Genomic DNA, 12,285 nt, shown 5'->3' with positions numbered 1-12,285 from the left:
GGAACCGCCCTGACTGGTATCAGAGGCTGAAACCCCGCCTAGGCTAAAACTAAGGGAACGCCCTTGGAACTGTAAGCCGGCAAGGAGATAAAAGCTTATCTTCCTGGCAAGAATGCTGCTTCTGCTGCTTTATTCATGACTGAACCCCCAAAAGCTTGGTCGGTTAGCCAAAGACGGGTAAGATTCCCCACGGGGAGAACGACCTAAGCCAGGCACGATCACTTTTGGGAGGCCCCCCAAAAGAAGGACTTGGGGGGCTGCAGCAAAAGTGGGTGATGGACCCTCGCTCCTCGGCTTTGACATAGCCTGAGTTCTCAGCGTCTGGAAGAAAATCTCCTTATCTCTCATTGCCTTAGTTCCCTTGTTGCACGTGGGTCACTGGCCAGCAGTGACCACGGAATGCTGTGGATGGCTCGACAATCAACACGCGAGAAAAAACATGCACAGAGACAAACTAGTTTCTGTGGAGAAGTAGGGACGAAATGGTCACCCCCCCTTAGTGGGGAGCGCGCCGATTTACAGTCCATACCTGCTTTTATTGGGCTCATGCTGCATAATAATTTAGGTAAAGTACAGTACTCATTAGGGGAAGTAAGGAACTATAGAAAACAAAGAACTCTGCCGGCCTATTGAGTTGGGGTCAAAGAGCTGTAAGACTGAGGAACAAAATAACTTCCTCCTAAGACCCTTCTCATTCAACTGAGAGCATTCTAAACAAAGAAGGTTTCACAGTAATTTACATGTTCTTTCTTAGGCCTGATCACCCTGGGGAATCCGCACTTCTCAGTACCGAGCTGCACCACCCTGTCATTGTTTTAGGCTTAGGTGGAGCAAGGGAACTAGGTAACCAAGAGATAAGGAGATTTTCTCCCAGACGCTGAGAACTCAGGCTATGTCAAAGCTGAGGAGCGAGGGTCCATCACCCCCTTTTGCTGCAGCCCCCCAAGTCCTTCTTTTGGGGGGGCCTCCCAAAGTGATCGTGCCTGGCTTAGGTCATTCCCCCCATGGGGAATCTTACCCGTCTTTGGCTAACCGACCAAGCTTTTGGGGGTTCAGTTATGAATAAAGCAGCAGAAGCAGCATTCCTGCCAGGGAGATAAGCTTTTGTCTCCTTGCCGGCTTACAGTTCCAAGGGCGTTCCCTTAGTTTTAGCCTAGGCGGGGGTTTCAGCCTCTGATACCAGTCAGGGCGGTTCCCAACATTCCCTTGCTCCACCTAAGCCTGAAACAATGACAGGGTGGTACAGCTCGTACTGAGAAGTGCGGATTTCCCGGGGTGATCAGGCCTAAGAAAGAACATGTAAATTACTGTGAAACCTTCTTTGTTTAGAATGCTCTCAGTTGAATGAGAAGGGTCTTAGGAGGAAGTTAGTTTGTTCCTCAGTCTTACAGCTCTTTGACCCCCAACTCAATAGACCGGCAGAGTTCTTTGTTTTCTATAGTTCCTTACTTCCCCTAATGAGTACTGTACTTTACCTGAATTATTATGCAAAATGAGCCTAATAAAAGCAGGTATGGACAGTAAATCAGCGCGCTCCTCACTAGAAGGGGTGGCCATTTCGTCCCTACTTCTCCACAGAAACTAGCTTGTCTCTGTGCATGTTTTCTCTCGCGTGTTGATTGTCGAGCCATCCACAGCATTCCGTGGTCACTGCTGGCCAGTGACCCACGCGCAACAGTGTATAAATCAGCTATAGGGACTTGGGAAAATATTGAGTGGGACTCACATTATCCTGAGGAACACAAGTTCACATTCACTATCTTCCTATAAATGTGAATATAAAAAAATTATGAGCTCATGTGCAATGGTATTGAGAAGGGAGCTAAGTAGAGGTCAACTGCTGTAAGCCACATTGCATTAGCAGAGATTGAAGTGAGGACGATGGATGAGTTAGGGAATGTGGCATAACATGGGATCATATGAAGTTAATTGCTCTTAAACCTTATAGAAATCAGTAAATTTTATTTCTTTTCAAGTTAATTTTTCTTTCTTTACTGGCAAGATTAGGGTAATGTGTGATGAGGAGATTAAGATAAGGACAACTTGTTGTAAAAGGAAGTCTATCATAGGGTTAGTTCCTCATTCTGCATCTCAGTAGAGGGAGTTTGAGGCTACAGATGGGAAAGGTCTGCTTTTCCCCAGGTAAGGTACATGGATTCTGAATTTAGTATTAATGCAACCTCATCAAACCCAGGCAAGGTCCAGCTAATTTTGACACCTTTTATGATCGGACCCTTTTCAGAGGATTTTGAATCAAAATGGGTTTCTATTAAGGACAGTAGGAAGTTTGAAATTCTTGTCTGAAGGTAGGCAAATAAAAATGCCTTTTTAGTTGCAAAGTAGTTTACGCTTGAATTTACATAATCTCTATGTAGAAGATTTGCTGGTGAGTAGTCAGAGACCAAAACTGAGTGGTGAGTCTTAAGAGGCCATGCAGTATCAGTAGCCTAGGATATGGCTGCAAAATAAGTTTTCCAGAGACTCCAACTGCTTGAATGGAATTAGAGGTAACAGATAAAAATAAATCATCTGATGGTAGAGAAAGTTACATCAATTTAAATATCCTGTTCATTTAAATGATTGGTTCTAGGGGTGTGACTGAGGATTAGCTGATCCTAAGTCAGTGGTCAGTTGGTGGGTTTATGGGAAATTGACCCATGGAAGGGGAAAAACAGACCCTCTGAAGATGCCAAGGTCTAGTGGAATCAATCATTTAAATTGTGTTTTCTTTTAAGCATAGAACAGCCTTTTTCAAAGGTCCTAGCATCATATTGTATCTGTAAGTGTCCTGAGATAAAAAGAAAAAAAGCAAGACTCTGTTGTTGGTAAGAAATATAGGTGGGTTTTGGGTTTCTAATAAAGTCACGATTTTGTTTTTCTAAAAACTTCAGTTATAAAGCGAGGACTGTTGTCTTCATTTCTTTCTCTCCCTTTCCACATGCTGTTTTCAAAGAATTAAGTGGCAGCCTCAATGATAGGTAGCACTAAAGCAGCGGTGTCAAACTCATCTTCACTGAGGACCACATCAACTTCCCTGTTGCCCTGAAAGGGGCTGAATGTAATTTTAGGACTGTATAAATGTAACTACTCCTTAACTAGGGGCAAGGAGCTCAGCGCTGCTGCCGGGTAAACAAAGTGCTGGGCTGGATAAAACAAGGTGGAGGCTGGATTTGGCCCATGGACCTTCTGTTTGCCACCTACACACTGAGGGATTGACCTGCCCATCCAACTACATTATTTTAGATTTGCTTTTTCACATCAGAGATATTTCCAATTAAGACAGAAATCAAATGTTTCCTATGTTCTAAGGCTTCTAGATTGAGGACAGTTGTGTCTTTAGAATGTTTTAGGCTGTGTTCTACAAAGGCTTTAGAATATTCTCCTTCCTTCTGAGCACACAGCTGTACTTATTGCCCTATTCACTTCTGAAGGGAAGGCTTCACTAATGGCTCCTATCAGGCCTGAATATCAGCCTTCAGTTGGCCTATTTCTTGATCATTTTTAGGATGGCCTGGGAGGATGTCTGGCCATCTGTATCCTCAGTGAAGAGGATTTTTCTCCAAGGGCCACCTGTCATGTCCTATAACTGTAATATAGTTTGAGGAGGGAAGGAATACCCACCCACTGACAGCTGAGGTCTCTATGAGTGGGATTGTGGAAAGCTACTCATCTTTCCAGTTCTTCTCTAAATGTGTTAGGATCTCCAGGAATTTGGGGATATAGAGGTTTATAACTTAGGTCAACTGCTGTGCAGGGTTCATGAGTTCTTTGTGATGGGGATACATAATGGGCATTTCATTCATGTGACACAAGAAGTTTGTGGGGCCTGATTGTTTGGGACCAGATTAGAGTCACAGTAATTATTCTCTGCATCTCCAAGCCTTAAACTAGAGCTCTTTCTTGGTGGACAGCAGTCACATGAGTGACTGGACTGTCCTATGTTTTGAAGTCAGGTAGACGAGACTCTGGTAATTGTTGTAAGGAAAGGGAGACATTTAAGTGGCCAAGAGATTTTTCTGGGGAAGCTGGAAACATTTTGAGGGCTCAAAGAATTGGTTGAGGAAGTGGGTCTGGATTGGGGGTGAGTGTATTTGGCTGCAGTCCAGAAATCTAAAAGATCTTCTGGGGGCTTAGGGATAGGTAGTTGAGAGTAAAGGGGACTAAAGGAGGGAAGTTGAGGAAAATTTAGGTTGAATTATTGTTCTAAGTCTGACTTCTGACATGTTTCCTACTATTTTACCTGTTGAAACTCCTGTGCAATATTTGGTATGAAAAATTGCCATTTTATTTAAACCAGAGATTGTTAAATAAGTAAACATATTGCTTTAAAATTCAATTGAAATCTTCTGAGCTTAAAACCTCACCCCTCAGTGATAGTGAAGCTCAGGGCCATGCCACAAGATTTTAGATGGCAAAACAGACCAGCTATTTACCCCAATTTCCTCCCTCAGATTACATACGCACAGGTAAAATCTGATTACATAAACTTCATATTCAGAAAATAAGAAACTCCAAAATGTCAGCCTGTAGGTTGTATGTGAAAATGGGAAAGAGGCTGTTATAAGCCATTACTTTGATGAAAATCTGGTACCACCTCCACTTTCTACCCACAGATTATCCAACAGTCCACAGAGCAATTTCTTTTCTCTTTGTCTGGATCAAAGCAATATGAAGACACTCATTCTGATTCACGCTACCCCAGAAGTAATTGGGAACCTTTTCAAAGAATTGTGCAAGATACCATAATGTACTTTTCTGAAGAACACTGAAGATAAATTCACTGAACTGCTTCAAAGAACTAAATTTTCAGGTAACAATAAAAGAGGTGATTAATCAATTTTCTTTGTTTACTGCTAGATGTTCATTACTTGATTTTCAAAGTAGAAATGAATGAATGTATGAATAAATGAGTGAATGGAGGGCTGGGGCTGTGAGAGGATAATCATACTAACTACTATGGCTACTGCATGCCAAACATTAGTCCTGAGAAAAACAACATAAAAATAAATGAGGAGGCTGAGTTCAGTTGCCCCAAAATACACATCTTTTTTTCAGCAGAGAAAAGTTAGAATAGAAGTCTCAGGGTACCTGTGCCAGTGCTCTAGATATATTACTACACTGTGGGTAGTAAAGAGGCACTTGCTAGACCTGTAATAATCAGATGATGCACTTGAATGGAAATTTGTATAATATCGAGTTCCTCTTCCTGGAGTTGATTTCATTATCACTTCTAGCTATAAACCTGGGCCTAATAGTGTGACTGAAAATGAGACCCTGTACAGAGACTCTTATTTAAGTAATTATAAATTTCAAATGCATTAAGCTTATTTTGGATAAATAAAATGTAGGTTGTACAATATTCTGTGTTAAGAACCATTTTGTGAAAAGACTGATTTTTCCCCTAATCACTTAATCATCCTATTTCAGTTCCAAGTTTCAATGGTATTTTCTCCAAATAATATGACTATTTAGGAAATGTAAACAAGAGAAATTTAAAAGGACTATTGAAGTGTGCATGAGGGTGTGTGTGTGTGCGCGCGTATAAGAGACAGTAGTAGCAAAACAAAAAAACTAACACTAGCAGAATTTAAAAGAATTTTTAAGTGCAATAAAATCACCTTCTACAAAGATGACTGACAATGGATCATTCTTAATGATATTTAAATATTTCACTTTTTCTTTTGCTTCATTACATTTTTATGTCACTTGCTTAAAAAAAATCCCTGAAACTCAATGTGAAGAATCCATGAAGACTTTAGTTCTCTATTTTGAAGTTTAGAAACCTGATTATGCCTGCACAGCTATTGTGGATCATCTTACATTTCATCTCATTTGGAGACCACCCCCCCCTCACCATGATCCATGTTATAAACACCATTTTTATAAAAAGACACTTATCTTAGTCAGAGACGCTCGAAAGAGCTAAATGTACAAAAGCCAGGTCAAACCCATTATAGTTTCCTTTTTGCAAACTCCCACTTCAGAACAAAAGTGCTTGGCTGAAATTGGTATCCAATCCAATGTGGTGTAATCATGGTCTCTTCTGCTGGAAATACAAAAGGGAAAAGATAGTGGCTTTATTAGAAAATGTAAATTCGGGGGCTGTCAGAAGTCATTTTTTAAAAAGATTTTATTTATTTATTTTTAGAGAGGGAAGGGTGGGAGAAAGAGAGAGAGAGAAACATCAATGTGCGGTTGCTGGGGGCCGTGGCCTGCAACCCAGGCATGTGCCCTGACTGGGAATCGAAACTGTGACACTTTGGTTCGCAGCCCGTGCTCAATCCACTGAGCTACGCCAGCCAGGAGAAGCCATTTTTCATCTTGTGGATAAATAAACTCGATGAAGTCCTTCACAGAATAGAATAACATAGATATGCTGAGAAAAGCAGAAACAAAGAGAATAGTAGAGATATTTGAAACCTTACATCAAGAATCTACCTAAGATTGTATAGTTTTATCATAAAGTTTCTCCTTTTTGTTTAGCTCTTTGATGTAGATTCTAAATAATATACTCTTTAAATCCAAGCATTTATTGTAAAGTGAAGAACATAAGTTGAACTCGTAGTGATCTCTGTGTTAAAATCTAAGTTCTGTCACTTCCAATCTGTTACTTAGGGTAAATTGCTTACAATCCTTGATTTGGTTTTCTCTTCAGCAAGATTAGGGTAATTTCTATTCTATCAGCAGCATATGTTGCTTAATCATTTCAGGCTGCTAAAACAAAGTACCACAGATGGGCAGCATCTAAACAAAATAAATTTATTCCTCACAGTTTTGGAGGCTGGATGTTCAAGATCTGAGTGGCAGCATGGGCAAGTTCTGGTAGAAACCCTCTTCCAGGTTGCAGACAGCCGACTTCCCAAGGTGTCCTCATGCGGCAGAGAGCAGAGAGGGAAAGCAAATTGCCTCCTGACTTAAAAGAGCAATAATTCCATACATGGGGGCGCAATCCTTAAGACCACATTTAATTCTAATCACTTCCTTAAATCCTCACCTCTTAATACTGTCACACTCAGGAGTAGGGTTTCAACATGTAGATTTTTGGGGAACACCATCATCCAGTCCATGAAATTGTGAGAGGACTCATTTTCCGACAAGCTTACACTAATCGGATATTCAATTTGTTTTAGAATTGTCAATCACTAATGTAGTGAGCCGAGTATATTATTTTTGTTGTTCATATTTACATGTATATTATTATAAACAAAGCTTATGAGGAAAAATGGATGATCCGTTTTTCTTATTATTTATTGATCATTTTCTGGTCTGTGTAAATCAAGTTCTTTGTCCATTTTTTTCTATTGTGGAAATCGTATTTTTCACATTATTTTTAAGAGATCCTTATATAGAAGGAATATTAACCATTGACATTTATAATTGTTTCAAATATTTTTTCCCTATTTGTCCCTTGCTTTCAATTCTGTTTAGGCATCTTTGGGTGGACAATTTAGACAGTTTGTACTCACGTCTACCATTTTCTCTTTTGTGGCACCTTCCTTGGGTTACATTCTCAGGAAGGTTTTTTCTTTACTAAATTATGTGACTATATTCAGGTTTTCCTCTGGCATTTGATTTCATACTTAGTATTTCAATGTATAATCTACCTAGAATTAGTGTTATCATGTTGTATAAGTTAAAGATCAAACCTTATTTATTCTCCAATGGTTTGGCTAAAATGACTCTTCTTTTGGTTTTATTTTATTTATTTTAAGTATATTTTATTGATTATGCTATTACAGTTGTCCCATTTTTTTCTTCCCCTTTTCCCCTTCCCTCCTGTACCCCCCAACTCTTCAGCATTCCCCCTTCTTAGTTCATGTCCATGGGTTATACATGTAAGTTCTTTGGTTTCTCCATTTCCCATACTCTTCTTAACCTTCCCTTGTCTATTTTGTACCTACCAATTATGCTTCTTATTCTCTATATCTTTTCCCCCCACTCTTTTCCCACTGATAACCCTCCATGTGATCTCCACTTCTGTGATTTTGTTTCAGTTATAGTTGTTTGTTTAGTTTGTTTTCATTTTTTAGGTTTCATTTTTGTTGATAGTTGTGAGTTTGTTGTCATTTTACTGTTCATAGTTTTGATCTTCTTTTTCTTAAATAATTTCTTTTAACATTTTGTACAATAAGGGCTTAGTAATAATGAGCTTCTTTAACTTTACCTTATCTGGGAAGCACTTTATGCCTTTTCATCTAAAATGACTCTTCTATCATACAGTAAATTCTTAATTGTTTGTGTTTCTGTATTTTTTATTCTATTCCATTGAACTACCTGTCTTTTCAACAATACTATATTGTTTAATTACTCTAGCTTCAAAATAAAATGTACTATCTCCACACATTTTGGTATCTACATAAAACATTTAAATCAATAAAATTTTATTGCTGTTAAATTCGTTTTTCTGCTTATTTTATTTTATTGATGTAAAGTAGTTTAAATTCAGAAACTGCTTACCAATAATTTAATAAAGAACCTGATTAGTTTTGCTTTGGATTTGTTTTCCTCTTCTTTAATCTAAGCTAAAATATCTAGACAATTATTTGAAGTTCTGACGATTTATTTCAAAAGTATATGTAAAAATGCTGCCCTCTTGTGTCAATGTGATTTACAGTTTTATTAATACCAGTTTTAAGTAGTCTTATTTAGGTTGATGAAGATAAAGCAGAATCAATATTTTAAAATCATTTAAAAATTTTAAATTACAGTTGACATACATTATTATATTACTTTCTGTTGTATACTGCAGTGATTAGACATTACATAATTTAATAAGTGATCATCTGATAAATTTTGCAGCCATCTGACACCATACTTAGTTATTAGACTATTATTGACTGTATTTCCTATGCTGTGCCTTATATCCTCATGGCTATTCTGTAACAACCAATTTGTACTTCTTAATCCCTTCACCTTTTTCATTCATCTCCTCAGCCCCTCTCTGTCTGGCAACCATCAAAACCTGTATTTATGTTTCTGTTCTGCATGTTCATTTATTCTGTTTGTTAGACTCAATTGTTGATAGATATGTATTTATTGCCATTTTATCATTCATATTTTTATCTTCTTAAAGAATATCTTCAACATTTCATGTAATACTGGTTTGGTGGTGATGAACTCCTTTAGCTTTTTCTTGTTTGAGAAGTTCTTTGTCTGTCTTTTGATTCTAAACAGAATCAATATTTTTGAACATTTATGTGAATGTATTATTTGACCCTGCAATTCTACTGCTGGGATTATACCCTAAGAATCCTGAAATACCAATTCAAAAGAATTTATGCACCCCAATGTTCATAGCAGCATAATTTACAATAGCCAAGTGCTGGAAGCAACCTAGATACCCATCAGTAAATGAGTCCATAAAAAAACTGTGGTACATTTATACAATGGAATACTATGCAGCAGAAAGAAAGAAGGAGCTCCTACCCTTTGCAACAGCATGGATCTAGCTGGAGAGCATTATTACTAAGTGAAATAAATCAGGCAGTAAAAAACAAATATCATATGATCTCACCTGTAAGTGGAACCTAATCAACAAAACAAACAAGTGAGCAAAATATAACCAGAGACATTAAAAGAAAGAACAAACTGACAGTAACCAGAGGGGAGGAGGGGATAATGGGGAAAAATAAGGGAAGGGAAGTCCAGAAACATGTATAAAGGACACATGGACAAAGCCATAGGGGGAAGGTTCAAGGGTGGGAGGTGGGGGTGAGTGGGGTAGGCAGGCATGGTGAGGGGAAAATGGAGACAACTGTACTTGAACAATAAAAAATTATTAAAAAATAAATAGTAAAAAGTAAAATAAGAAATAAATATTAAGAGAAAGTAAACAATCTGATTGTGTTTTTTTCCTCTCTACTTCTTTCATCTTTGTTCAACTGACAGCTCTTGTAACATGAAAAATTATTTTTTCTACACATTCTGTTCTATATATATATAAACATGTCAATCCTATTTCCAATGATATTGGCACATATTAGTTACTATTAAACATCCCATAGCACTTCAACATTTACAGCTATGTTAGAGAAATGTTTCCCCACACAGAGACCTCCATTGGTGTGGCCCCTTAGCATACAGAAACCAAGAAGAGACTACTCAGGAATTTATATAATGACTTTCAACTCAAGAACTTGAGTTGAATACTAGTTTTACTGGAGAGAGAGTCAAGGTAGGATAGTTACTACAGGTGGCTATGCAAATATCAACTGTCTTAAATGAGACATGTACATGCAAGTTCTGGAATTCAGAAGTTAGAGGAGACTGAACTGAACAGCACGTGACCGCTCCCTGTTCTCTTTAGGCTGGTAGGTACATGGACTCTAAGAACATCAATAGCGCTTCAGCTGAGAAGTGAGGAAGGATGTTTTTTTTTTTTTTCTAACTGAAACAAACGTAAAAGGAGCCAGCCAGGTTTTGTAGATCTAAGCAATTCTCTAACAAAAGGTAGAAGCGACAGGGCTGAAAATACCTTCCTATTTGTTGAGCTCACATTACTTGAAAAACTTCCCCCTCACTGCAGCAAGGAAGAGCCAGGAAATGAAAATGAACAGGATTTTTAAGTTGCAAAGAAGAGCTTCCACCTTTGCAAATGTTCACACTTCCTCAGACATTAACAATGTTTCAGTTGTTACTCTCAGTAAAAGGAGTCTATCCAGGTGTGTTTTTCCCAGAAATATGGTAAATACATATTTCCATTAAAATAATCCTTTTACTAGGAGACATCCCTAAATGAGTTTATGTATCTATATATGGAGCACTGACTGCCTGGTGTCAAATGAATCGTACTAGCATTCTGTCAGCTGAGACCAAGAAAATCCACCCATCTTCCTATCTACCTGTCTGTATTCATTTATAGCAAACTCTCTTGGAATAGATTTTAGTAATGCAAATTAGTGGGCTCTGTAATAACAGCTTTCATGGCTAGAAATTGGCTTTTTTACTAAATTTGCTGGGGGTTGCATCAGTATTGTGATATTCATGAACATCCTATTAACTCTTTGAATGCTTAGTTATTTGAAGTACATCAGGGACTTGGTAGTGAATCAAGGCACATCTGAAGAATTATACCCATTTCAGTAATTTTGCAGTGGTCAACTTAGCTAAGCTCAAAATTATATTTCCCAGAAGTCTCTTCTCTATAATTACAGGTCAGGTTAGCCATATGAGAAGTTATCTTTGTAAGGAAGCACACAAGCAAAACCCATTAGGTTTTGAAGAGTGTTAGATGCTGTCAGAGCTCATGCAGGTTTGCTACTGGTCTGCTGGCTCTTGTTATTACACGGGGCAGCAACCAAGTCCACAGTTGCTCCATATCCCCTGGATCTCCTTGTTCAGGGTTTTTCAGTCCCAAAGCAGGCAAACTGGACAGTTCTGTAGTGAAAGCATCAGCCCACACCCACACCATCATGGCTGACCGAGAAATAAATATGGGTTCCACTTTGTCCTTGGTCAGTCCACTTCACATCTATCTTTTTCTCTATTTCTGGCCATGTCGATCTATAACCAATTACCACAAGTAGAGGTAACATTCTTCCATAGACTTGTCTACCAGGTCCTACTATTATGTAAGATCTAATCCCTAGAATATACCCCTATTCCTTTTTACTTAGTATAGTAGTTCTTCTTCCTTAACTGGATACTACCAAGTTTGGTGCCTGGAATAGAGGTGCTGTCATAGCAAACACCTAAAACAGGTAGCATTGGCTTTTGGAGAACTGGCAAGAGGAAAGTAGCAGGCAGATGGAAAGACTTCAGAAGACCATTGGTTAAATATGGAAAGGACTTAAGAGCACAGTGAGGATTTGAAGGAAAAGTAAGGATATTGCTATTAGAAAGTTTGGTAATATCCTATCATAATGTGGAAAATAAATAGGATATTTAATGAACCCTAAGTATTAGCAGGAAAGATTTATAGATAGAATGTGGAAAATTCCAACAGGCTTCTTCTAAGTTTCTATAGTTAAATAAAAGATGGAACTGTACATTTTCATTTAGAATTTAGGAATTTCAAGGAAAATATACAGGATCAAGGAATCATTGGCTTTGAAAATAAAAATTGTTTTCTATCCCCAGTTATTCCCAGAAAAAAGATTCTCAAAGAAAGAAAAGCTTCAGCAATTATAAGAGTCAGCGTACTAAAAGAAATTGAAGGCACAAATGTGTGACTTACGTACATCTTCTTGTTGAGATCTAAACAAAGAAATTTAAAGCATGTCTTCTAGAGCTCTAAAGGATCTTATCTATGTTGCCCCACAACATCTTTATTCTAGGCCCAAGGCA

This window comes from Phyllostomus hastatus, unplaced genomic scaffold (genome assembly GCF_019186645.2).
Source record: "Phyllostomus hastatus isolate PE091 unplaced genomic scaffold, TTU_PhHast_1.1 phas_contig_86, whole genome shotgun sequence".
Lineage (NCBI taxonomy): Eukaryota > Metazoa > Chordata > Mammalia > Chiroptera > Phyllostomidae > Phyllostomus > Phyllostomus hastatus.
The sequence above is the reverse complement of the archived record's forward strand: the minus strand, read 5'-3'. Positions refer to the sequence as shown.